Consider the following 11,867-nt stretch of genomic DNA (forward strand, 5'->3'; position numbering starts at 1 on the left):
GGCAAGACTTCGGCAATCCACGAAAATTTGTACCCACGAAATTTGGTACCCACTAAAATAAATGAATCCACAGTAATTTGAAATACCGGTATGTTGTATGCATATTTTTAAGAGGTGAGGTAAAGAAAAGTCAGCATTTTAATGCATAACTTCTGATTTGCAGATTTGATTTGCTGCACTTCCTTGTCAAATACTGTTACAAGGGAAAAAAGAAAGAAGTTGTACATGGAGTTCAGAGCAAATCGCGTGGGAGACAAGGGTCAGTATATGGAGACAACAGCTAGCTAAAACACAACAGTATACCTCTAAATTGTCCAAATAGGATTCATATTGTCCAGTCCCTAGGGTATCATCAGCTCAATAGTCCTAAATCAATGTAAAATATATTCTCTTAAATTCACTGTTGATAAATTTAGAACTAATTTTAAAAAAAAACCCTGATGTTTGAATTGCCTCAAGCAAAGTTGATCTTAGATATTTTGGTCATATAGCTTCAAAAGAATTCAAGTATTAAGATAGCTGCTATACTTTATAAAATTTAAGCATTTAAATAAAAAGCACGTAATAATAGAAGTGTTATTTTCATTTTCTACTATCAGTACTTGGTTATACAGCTATATGGCTACTGGTAGATTGCTAGTCCCAAGATGGTAGTATCGCTCATAATTTATATCATGCCTTTTCTTAAGTGTAAGAATATATTAGCAAACTTAGATTCCATTTTCATAAAGAAAAGTTGACCTTAGTTATATTTGGCATTTCCATTAAAGTCCATTATGGTCATAAAGCTCCTTCAGTTTTCCAGTATTTAAAAATTTCTATTGTTTCTATTTTTTTTTAAATTGATTGTTCCTGATGAAGGTTGAATCAATTAAACCTAGACATTTGACCTATTGGCCCAAAAATCATTATTATCATACCAAGTTTAGTAAAAATATTCATAATGACTTGAGGATTTTGTCTGAATGGCCTACAACAGTGAGCATAACCCATACCACATACTAAGCTAAAAAAGAAACTGGGTTAAAAAAATATATGAAACAATTCAAAAGTGAAAACAAAGGGACTGATTTTTGTTTCAACATAATAAAATTAAAACAAATATGACAGCTATTGCCGACCATTGAACAGTAGGCTCCTGATAGAAAGAATGTTGCGGGTTAAACATAATGAAGAGTTTTCAACCAACCGAAAAATAATATTAAAAAATGGTGATACTTATACATGTTACATACAAATGACTTTATGAGAATTATGTTTTCCTTGAAATTGTGTAATTGCTCAGAGTAACTGCTTAGTTATATATCTTAGTTTATATCTTTCATTTTGTTAGTCAAAGGGAAGTAATTCAAGTTGAATGTGACTTTTTTTAAATAAATATTTATAAAGGTAAAAAAAGACTTATTTTCAAAATAATGACATGAAAATACACACCTTGTTTAGATGAGAAAAATGATCAAACAATACTTAATGAACTTGGAAAAACTTAAAAGACAGATCAATTTTGCAGAACTTTATTATTGAAATTTTGTTTATTGAAAATTAATTGAGTTTTGAATATAACAGTGTCCACATGAAAGAGCTGTATCTCAATAATACTAATTATTACATTGATTTCCCAGTTAAATAAAAACCAATAATTTCACATGTGAAATAAACGTCGTTATTTCACTCTCTGACGTCATAAAAAATAGGCGTTGTCAAGACGTCGATAACGGCGGATCAAAACAAATTGAGAATGCGTAGAAAAAAGATATAGTTCCTTACATGTTTTACATTGATTTTGCCAATGTAATAAAAAGAATAACTAATTAAAGAATTCAAATATAGAAAAATATTCAACTCATGACCGAACAACTCTGATAATTAACTCATGCGCTACACGCATTCATGAATTAATGTGTTGTTCGGTCACTCGTTGAATATTTTTCTCTACTTGAATTCTTCGATTAATTATTCTATAAATATTGAGTCAATGGGCGTTGCCCCACCTATGTGTTCAAGGAAATGAATAAATCTGGAAATCTGACTTCATGAGTGATCAAATAATTAGTAGGATGAATAATTGGAGACTTATTCTAATAATAGTCATTATGTCACTTTTCAATATTTTTTGTGATTATCTTGCGTGTAAAAAAGAAATAACCAGTATCAGTTGCAGGAGTAGGTCTTTGAATCATAATCACATCCCAAAAAATTACATTTTATACTGTACTTAAAAAACAATATACAGTGAATTCCATCTGTAAAATGTTTTTAATTTTTATATGAGAATAAAAATTGTTTGTTAAATTAAAGAATTTATTGTTATTTGTCATGTACTTTTTTTATGTTAAGTGTACTGTGCAAACAGTTACAAAATTTAAATTTCTGCTTAATTCATTCTCTAGAAGTATAAGATAAACCTAAAGAATGTATATTACCATCTGAAAACCCAAACTATGGAATGATATTTTTATTGATTAACTAATTTGAAGAGTACTTCGGTGGTGAATGGAAAAATGACATATTATTTTAAGTTCATAACTATATAGAAATGTTTTAGATACAAGTTAAAAGATGGAATTGAAAAATAAACTATTGACACTATAGTTATGAGATAAAATTACTTCAAACAAGGAAAATTGTATCATTGGTTAGATAAAATTACTTCCAGGAGGAAAAACAGACCATTTGGATAATGTTTTTTGTGATAAAAGTACTTAAACAAGGAAAAATTGACAAATTCTTATGTAGTTATTGAAATGCCAAATAGATACTTAGAACTCAATTGCTAGGTCAAGATGACTCCATAAGATATTTTTTCACATTAAGGAGATGGTTAGAATGTTATGGTTTAGACCATAATCTAGGAAAAGTTTCAGTTCCTAGAAAAATTTCCTTAGTGAGAAAATTTAAATGTCATTTTTGTAGAATCAGATATTTCAAAAGATTGAACATTGCTCAAACAGATGGGTTTCTAGGTACACTATATATCTCAAACTTCAATATCTGTAGTCATATAATGTTTGGATTGTTAAAATAGGGACTATACAAAGTTTCTACTGTATGTCTGTAGGTGAATACTATAAGGATTATTACTCTTACAGTAAGAACAAATACAGGTTTGCAGAATTTGAATATGAGAATAAGAATATGTGATGTGATTGCAAATGAGACAACACAGAAATTAACAACTGTATGTCATTGTACAGCCTTCAACAATGAGCAAAGCACACACCACATAGTCAGCTCAATGACCCTAAAAATGACAAATGTAAAACAAGAAAACTAACGGCATAAATTATGTACAAGGTAATGCCATCTAACAAAAACAAAGAGTGGATGTGGACTGGTACTTAAACATCCACACAACAGAAAGACACTAAGTACAGATCTGAGAGTACTCTCAGTAAAAGACAGCTAGGATGAAATTTGAAAAAAATAAGCAGGACAGGAGTTTTGAGTAAAAAAAGGCAGGATGACACTTAGCAAAAAAAAAAAGGCAGGATGAAAATATATGTTTAAAAAAGGCAGGACTGAATAGAGTGAAAAATAACAAGGCAGGACAGAGATTTCAACTAAATAAAAATGCAGGATAATATTTTCCATCCTAGCCATTTTTGAGCAATGCACATCAATAATCTAGTTATATTTTATTTATGCCCTGCCAAAGATATGGTAGGGTTATAAAGTTTTACTCTTGCCCATTAGTATGTGTATGTATGTCTCAAGTTTGTTATGTCCATTTTCTAGAAAATGATATGGTGCTTTATACATTGTACTACTACATGTATGTTTATAAGTGTATGGTTCCCTATAAAATTCTTCTACTAGGTTCTATGCCACTGAAGGAATAATTTGGGTTGATATTGTTTTTTTTTTTGTCAAAATTATTCATGAATTAGGGGCAAAAAGGGGTCAAAAATAAGCATTTTTCTTGTTACAGGACAACAAAGTGTGTTTAAGTGAAATGATCTCGATGAAATTGTACCACAAGGTTCCATAACTCAAAAGGAAGGTTGGAATTGATTTTAGAGGTTATGGCCAAAATCATCTAGAAATTAGGATGAAAAGGGATTTTTTTAGTTTATGGCCCTGTATTTGATTTAGTCCACAATAAGGTTTAAAGGGTGTAAAATTAAACTTTGCTTGATTGCATAACATATCAGATTATTAGGGTTCTTTGCTAAGTCAAATCTAACCATGTATTTATTTTTCTAATTTTAGGCCCTGTTTTTCAAATTTATTCACTTTAAGGTGCAAAGTTTTCAAGTATGAAAAAACAAAAATTAATTAAAATAACTTGTTTGTTGTAATGTCAAAGATATATTATAATATCAATAAAATTCCAACCAAATTAAATGTAAAAAAAAGAAGAGAATAGTCTATTTTGATACAAATATGGTCAGAAATTAATAATATATCAATTATAGCCTTTGTATGAGGTTAATACTGGATATATCTACCAAAGAAGTATATTGTCCTCAGACATTGTCCTCAGTCAATATACTTCTTTCAGGTCAAGATATCATTGTATCCATCTCCTACAAAGGCTATGATTGTACACTGTTATATTCCCATTTCAAATTCAAATGTATTTTTGTTAATTTGACGGGGGGAAAAGCCTTTACAAAAGAGATATTTTACCACATCGTTTATGAATATATGTATACATTTATGTTTGCTAAATCTTATAAAATTAAAAAGAGTTAAAAAAATGATTGAAGATTGGATTGACAGAATATAGTAGAACTCATTTATTCAAAATCTGTATAAATGAAAGAAGAAAAAAGTAATGGTTATTAAAAATAAGTCTAAATTTTCAAATATACGTTTTTTTTCAGAAGAAAAAATAAAGTACCTACCTGCTAGATGCCTAAGTATAAAGTAAGTAAGTATATGAAGGTATCACATCATATTGGAGAACCAATCATAACCACTTCCTTTTCTTAGAATTATTGATTATACTTTTTGATTCATCTCTTCTGTCTGGCTTTTAATGGGCGTAATTACTAGGAAAATTTGTCTGGCAATATGAAAAGCTAGAAGTACTTTTTTCTAAAGAATCTCAAGGTTGAATATATAGCTTGAGTAAGCCAGAAATGATATTTTCATTATATACCATAAACAGTCAAATTAATAGAATTCAGCACAGAAATGAAGAATTTTGGAAATTGATACCACCACCACCAACAATGCAAAATTTAGCTTTTATGTACCATATATTATTGATTGCAGTATGGGGTTTGAGGGGTTGGAAACCCCCCTCTTTTTTTACAATCAATATTTTTAAAGGGGACATATGGTTTGACCCCTCCCCTTTTACCTGTTTTTGAACCTCACTTTTAAAGACACATATTCTGTTTTAGCTAGGATTTAAAAGAGCAGAGGAGTACAGTGTTAGGGGTCATTCATAATTGTCAACCATTTTCCAAAGTGTATAAAACGTACACTTGGGGGAGGGGGTTAAAAAATCAACAGTTAAACCGTATGTTTAAAAAAAAAAATTAAATTAAAACAGTCCGATATGTTTCAGTTTATTGTCAATGCAAATTTTTATATTAAACTTAACTCTAATATACAGGATCTTCTTTTTGTTAAGAAAAACTGATTCTTGTCTTGAAATCTGAAAATGGTTGATATACACTTTTTGAGGGAGGATGGGGTGTCTGAAAAATTATATGTTTTGCACACTTTGGAAAATGGTTGACAATTATGGATGACCCCTTAGCTTGGTTTCTTGCTTAAAAAATTGAAGTAAATGTGTAAATTAATGTTATTGTTTGCTAGATTTATAACTTGACTAAAATATTCACTAGTACAGATTACCACTGGACATTAAGCAACCAACAATCAATCATAACTAGATCACTAGTACAGAGCAAGTATGTTGGGGTTGGAATAAGATTTTTACCAGTACAAAATGTAGTAAACACAATTTTTTTTGGTGTTGAATTATGCCAAGACTATGAGAATAGAAAGATGCACAAGGAAATTAAGGGCAGAGACGTATTGCACCTTTTTATTTTGGGCCTGGTTGAACATTGTCAGGTGAATCCAAAATGCAAGGTACATCCCAATTTATTATGAATAATAGTGCTATTACATAAGAAATATCAATTCAAATTTGAAAACATGCAAAATTTTATTTGTTTATCACAAATTCTAAGATAAAAATAACAAAAAATCAAATAATGCAGGGTAAATATGTATTTTATCAGAAAGATATATGTTTTATTTTTTCAGATGATGTACTGAAGTGATTACAAATGAAGATGTTAGTAGATATTGTTTTCATAGCATTGACATTTTAGAGCATTTCTGACGAAAGGTGCTAATTTACAGTCCGTTTCTGTTGGATATTTTATTGATTTTAGTTAAATCATTTCATTTTACATAATGTCAACTATTGAGGTGAAAAGAAACTAACAAAAAATTTACAAAATATTTGTTAATTTGTTCATGCCATTAAATTCACATGAATAAAATGAGATATCTGTTATGTGAAATATTCAAGCTCTTTATTACTAGCAGTATAGAATAACTATCAATAATTATAACAAAGTTTATCAAATATCTGCCATTTGCACCAAGTTCCAAAAAAGACAAACACTTTGATATAAATGACAAGGTTTCTTACTTTGGACAGGCCCATATACATGCTATAACCTATAGTTGTTAACGTCTGTATATATAAGAAGATTTGGCAAGAGTGTCAAGGAGAAAAATCTCCATCCAGTTCACAATTTGTAAAAGTAGACCATCATAGGTCAAAGTACAGCCTTCAACAGAGTCTTTGCTCACACCGAAAACAGCAAGCTTTAAAGGGTCATGAAAATGACTATTGTAAAACCGTTCAATTGGAAACACCAATGGTCTAATCTATATAAAAAAACGAGAAATAAAAAACACTTATGAACCACATCAACAACCGACAACTGCTGAACATCAGGTTCATATGTCATTTTGTCTCCTTTTTAAATCAGCAGAATTACAAAAGATACATGGAAAAACATTTGAAGACGGTACAGTGATCTATAGTTGTTAATTTCTGTGTCATTTGGTCTCTTGTGAAGAGTTGTTTCATTGGCTATCATACCACATCTTCTTTTTTATATATGCATAAAAAAAACTCTATGGTATAGGTATAATACTGTGGATTCATTTATTTTCGTGGGTTCTGTTTTCCGTGGTTTGAGGAAAACTTGATATTCATGGATATTTAATTTCGTTGTTTTGACAAAGTCTGCATACATTTGTAATTTGTTGAACATTTAAATTTGTGGTTCCCCTATACCCACAAAATTCATGAAAATTGGTATCCAACGAATATTAATGAATCCAAAAAATTAGACAACAAAACACATTTACAGACAAAGCAATCATAAAGAATATAACTAGCAGTTACTGAAAGTAAGCTCACAGAACTATAAAATCATGGCATCTTATATCCTAATCACTTTTTTTCAGGTAAGATAATGGTATAAACTTTTATTTGTCCATAATATCGATATAATTTACTCTGATGTACTTTGTTAACTGTTATCTGTTGAAAAATGAGCTCACAAAAATATAAAAAAAGGTTTATCAAGACTTAAAACTGTTATAAAAGGGAGACAACTCTTTTTCTTTCATATTGAATATTGTGAAAAGAAATAGACCAATTCTTTGATGAAACAACAATGATATAACCACAAAGTATAACAACAATATACAAGAAGATGTGGTATGATTACCAATGTGACAACTATCCACTGGACACCAAATGACATAGATTTTAGCAAATTTAGACTGTTGTAAGGCCCATACATGTCAAGTGACTTGATATTCGCTTGTAATACAAGCTTTTTCAACGGTTTACACACGAGGATTTTGAAGGCCTTCAACTAGGAGCAAATTCTTACCACATAGTATTACCACATTAACAATAACAACCACCGTATTACAGACTCCTAATTTTGGACAGGCACATACATAAAAAGTTTTAATTAACAAAAAAGACACATTTGTTTAATTTCAAGGACAATTGATAAACTAATTTGCTTTATAGAAATTTTATTTTTTAAAAGGTTTGGTATGAAAGTTAATTTTTGGCAGGATTGCAACATTATATAGCAAAAGAGAGAAACATAGCCATCCTTCATTCTGTCATCTACAAAGGTCATCTGCTGCATAAACATTTATGTTCACTCTGTTGTTAAAAGAGTTTTAAAACATCAAACTTTGTAAAACAATATTGTGTAATTGTGTAAAACCTAGACATAATCTTGTTCTACGATTAACACACAGCATCCAGATTCAAGAGCACAATTTTTCATTTTTTATACCTCCTCAATAGCTTAAATTTTACCCTAGGTTTTCTGTACATACATAAGTATGTCCCATGATTAGTTTCCATTCTCTGACTTTAGTTTGCCTCAATCAAATGTTATGCAACTATACACAATGCTTCCACATAACATAAACCATGGAAGTATTATAATACTTCCATGCACAGATTAATATGTGCATTCAGGGTTTCATATTTGGTAAAAAAAAAAATAATAACGCTAAATACATAACATTGCAGTATTTGAAGGCAATGTTTTTGTTTATTGGTGTTTAATTTAAACTGAACCTGGCCATTTATATTAATAATAAATAGATATATAAAAAGTATTAGGATAATAAAAAAGATAAATATATTCCTTTTGTACAGTGACGTCATATACGTTTTGTTATGTTTTACGTCAATAAAAGGACATAGATGTGAGACAATACAGGACATAGATTTGAGACAATACAGGACATAGATTTGAGACAATAAAGGACATAAGATTTGGAACATCTATAAATATAAAGGACATAGATTTGCGGAAATGATAAAGATTTGAGGCTTACATATATACAATGCTTATCACCACAAAACTCAGAATTATTTTCTTCATATTACTTTTAGATATAATCTATTAAAGGTTAAAGTTTTCCGTAAATCAATAAATTTTGTCAAAGCTTCATTGAATTTTACAAAACTTTTTTCAGGATCTCAACAATTTGAATTGAGGATATCTTAATTTGTAATGTGAAGGTCTTGCATTATAAGTTATATGGTTTGCTACTGACCCCATACGGATCCATAAAGGGTTAGTAAAATTCATAGGGGGTAAGGCTGGAGGCCGAATCCCCTATGTATTTTATTCACCCTCTATGGATCCGTAGGGGTCAGTAGTTAACCATATTACGAATTTATCGCACGCTGGACTTTTTCTGCTGCGTTTTGTTGAAAAATAAACAATGAAACACAACAACGTTAATAGATGACGTCACCATTAACGCGTCATTGACCCCCTATGAAATTTACTTACTCCCTACGGTCTCATAGGGGGTCACCACGTGACGGCGTTAAACCATTCATAACCTGATAATTTACCCGCGATGCGATAAGATGCAATGGTGTATCTCCATAATTATTAAAGAATATCCTAAAATTGAATTGTGGAGGTCCTGTAATATATGATTATGGGACTCAGGAATATCAATGATATCAAATATTTAAGGACCTCCTGAAATAAAACAATTTTGACTTGCTTTTGCCATACCTGCCAACTGTCACTATTTGCGGGGGATTTCCCCCATGGAGGCTCCCAAAATGAAATTTTTAAAGTGCAATTATGTCCACAATTTTTACAAAACAATTAATTTTACAATGAATTGAGGGTTGTAAAAGTATGAAGAAGCCAAAAACAACATTACACTGTATTTGAAGGCCCCCTTGAAGGTTTTTTTAGAAGTATGGCAGCCATCTTGCACACAAAACCCCCATGGGCATTTTGAAAACTTGGCAGGTATGTTTTGCGGAGACCCTGATATGTTTCAGAATGAACAGACACACAGACCGAAAAACATAATGCTGTTTTGAGTGTGGCTTAAAAATATCTAGACACCTAACAAACAATACTTTAATGAGTCGACATATATGATTTGAAGTCTTGTAAGTGTTTACTTTAGTCCTGATCAGCCAACAATATTGCTTTAAAAGTATGTAGTAAAATCAGCTATGTCAAGTGCTGTTGAACTAGTCTGAAATCAAATACTACAGGAAGGTTTCTTGTCATTTGAACAAAATATATTGGCTATAATTCAACCCTGCATGTTGAAATGATTGTTATAAATGAATGTCTAGACTGAGTTCGATTTGTTAATTATCTAAAATCCTAGAATGAATTATATGAAAACAAAGATAACACTGTTTATAAATTAGTTACCAAGAAAGTCCCAATCAATGTGTTATCTTGTTACGTAATTGTAAGGTGGAATTCAATCAAACCTGTTGTCAAACCATGTATCACATTAAGATTGACGCTGTGATAGATTTCCTGTCAATTGTTATGGTGAAATATGGTAAAAAATACAAATAGAATGTCAACTCCTCCATGGAACCAGATGATTTATTATTCTGCACTGTAGTTCCAAGTGAATAAATGCGCTTAACTTTTAACAATAACTTTAAACAGAGAACTTCATTATTTTATAATAGAATTTGCCTCTTTTGGGCACAATAAATATAAAAAAGAAGATGTGGTATGATTGCCAATGAGACAACTCTCCACAAGAGATCAAAATGACACAGACATTAACAACTAAAGGTCACTGTACGGTCTTCAACAATAAAAGCCCATACCGCATAGTCAGCTATAAAAGGCCCCAAAATGACCATGTAAAACAATTCAAACAGGGAAAACTAACGGCCTAATTTAGTTTTAGCCATGGCGTTGTCAGTTTGTTTTAGATTTATGAGTTTGACTGTCCCTTTGGCATCTTTCGTCCCTCTTTGAAGTACAAAAAATGAACGAAAAACAATTATGTAACACATGAACAAAGGAAAACCACTGAATTACAGGCTCCTAACTTGGGACAAGCACATACATACAGAATGTGGCGGGCTTAAACATGTTAGCAGGATCCCAACCCTCCCCTAACCTGGGACAGTGATGTTACAGTATAACATAAGGACAAACTATAAAAATCAGTTGAAAAAGGCTGAACACATCAGATGGATAAAATACAAAAAAATAGGCCATTTTTTACCATACTACTGTATCAATTTAGGCAGCATCCTTTAATCAAGTCATTTGCTCCTGGACATTAGACTTCCATCAATCAAAAAAGTAATGAGATTTGTTGGTCACACAGTATTTTATAAAGCATTTGGTATGTAGCACCTGTCAATTTATATTGGACGACGATGGAAGTTTTAATGACCTTATCTGGCTATACAGTCCTTGCGCGGTCGGTATATATTTGTTTTGAGCCTTTCTTACCCTTCAATACAGTGGTGATCCAGAGTTGAGGAGGGAGATGTTGAGGGTGTATACCTCCTTTGATCACTGAATATCTGAAAAATTAAACTAAACTTTAAACTCCCTTGGAGTAGTTACCCCAAATCTCAATCCCAGACTTTCCTTTGTGGAATGGAACCTTGTAGTACACTATTAGAGAAATCATAACACAAGTTATTGCCTGAAAACTACAAAAATGCTTGTTTTTGGACCCTTATTCCTATACTGTTGGTAACATAACCCCCAAAATCAATCTCAACCTTCCTGTTGTGGTATTAAACCTTCTGGTAAAATTTCATAGAGATCCATTCACTTAAACTAGTTATTGTCTGGAAATCAAATGCATCTTTGGTTGATGCTGCCACCGACATTATTACAAACCTATAAAACTTTTGCAGTCGTATAAATATGATCAGCAAGTCAAGATCTACTAGAAAGTCAAATTTGCTGATATATATAATAGACTGTCACTCTTTTTAGGAGTGATTGCCCTTAAATAATGATTTTTTTTACCCTCTTTTGTATTTTGGAGTAAAACTTAATTGGATTGAGCGAAGCTAATAAGAG

At 31.0% G+C, this 11,867-nt stretch overlaps 1 protein-coding gene and 1 long non-coding RNA gene across 12 annotated transcripts in view; one reads left to right on the top strand and one right to left on the bottom strand.

Annotated features, from left to right (window-relative positions):
* Positions 1-6,491, top strand: part of LOC139516916 (uncharacterized) — a 116,687-nt gene extending 110,196 nt beyond the window's left edge. For 9 of the 11 annotated variants that reach the window (XR_011663052.1, XR_011663046.1, XR_011663056.1 and 6 more), the window contains 3 exons: positions 164-259; positions 4,827-4,869; positions 6,229-6,491. This is a non-coding gene — a long non-coding RNA (uncharacterized lncRNA). The remainder of the gene's footprint in view (positions 1-163; positions 260-4,826; positions 4,870-6,228) is intronic. The other 2 variants (XR_011663054.1, XR_011663055.1) reach the window with 1 other exon arrangement.
* LOC139514377 (exportin-1-like) overlaps positions 1-11,867 on the bottom strand; it is a 667,034-nt gene that overhangs the window by 300,453 nt on the left and 354,714 nt on the right. The window lies entirely within an intron of this gene.

Source organism: Mytilus edulis, chromosome 3 (genome assembly GCF_963676685.1).
Source record: "Mytilus edulis chromosome 3, xbMytEdul2.2, whole genome shotgun sequence".
Lineage (NCBI taxonomy): Eukaryota > Metazoa > Mollusca > Bivalvia > Mytilida > Mytilidae > Mytilus > Mytilus edulis.